Genomic DNA, 793 nt, shown 5'->3' with positions numbered 1-793 from the left:
GAGGTAAAAACAAACTCCCCTAAAAGTAGGCAAAAAGGGGGCACTCTGGTTACCAAAAATAATAATTGTCCCAGTATAGAGGGTTTCCCCTCCATTTACTGGTACAAATTATCTTAAGTGCAGCATCTGCCGGACAGATGGTATTTATTTGCTCCCCCACCGAGCAAATTAGGCACAAGGCCAATTTTTAATGTGAGGAGTGAAGGGAGGGGGAAGGGAAAAGGGGACCAGCTCCCGAGAGGTGGGAAATGGGAGCCGGTTAAAGGTCAGGCATGTGGGGTTGCCCCCACATCTGGTCTTTGCTAGTCATAGCTAGTCATAGCTAGTCATAGCTTGCAGTATCTGCCGGACAGATACTACACTTTGATCTTGGCCAAAAGGCCAAGAAGATATTATTACACATGCGCATTTGTGAAACAGTTGACAAACAGATTAAAATCTGATGACTCCTCCACATACGATTTTTCACTTTTGACCGCTTAGCAACTTATTTTTTCGAGATGAAAACCGATTAAAAAGTTTTCTGCATGTCTAAAAACCCTATATGCTAAATTACAAGCCTGTAGATAAAAAAATTCGTTGAGTATATAGTTTGAGAATTGTTCCCACACACATGTGCAGGTACTCTTATGGGATATTTCCATTGTCTCTTAAAACATATATTTTAAAATGGCTATCGTTTGCATCAGAAACAAAAGTACAACTAAGAACTGGATATCAGGGGTTCTAGAGAGAATTAAGGTGAAAAACAATGTCAAAATATTGGGTTATCTAAACCAATTAAAAGTGATAT

The 793-nt window shown here is 39.6% G+C and overlaps 1 pseudogene; it reads right to left on the bottom strand.

Moving 5' to 3' along the window:
- Positions 1-219: 219 nt before the first annotated feature.
- LOC145240502 (U2 spliceosomal RNA) lies at positions 220-393 on the bottom strand (annotated as a pseudogene).
- Positions 394-793: the final 400 nt, after the last annotated feature.

This window comes from Euprymna scolopes, chromosome 19 (genome assembly GCF_053919585.1).
Source record: "Euprymna scolopes isolate OS-2025 chromosome 19, ASM5391958v1, whole genome shotgun sequence".
NCBI lineage: Eukaryota > Metazoa > Mollusca > Cephalopoda > Sepiida > Sepiolidae > Euprymna > Euprymna scolopes.
The sequence above is the reverse complement of the archived record's forward strand: the minus strand, read 5'-3'. Positions and strand labels throughout refer to the sequence as shown.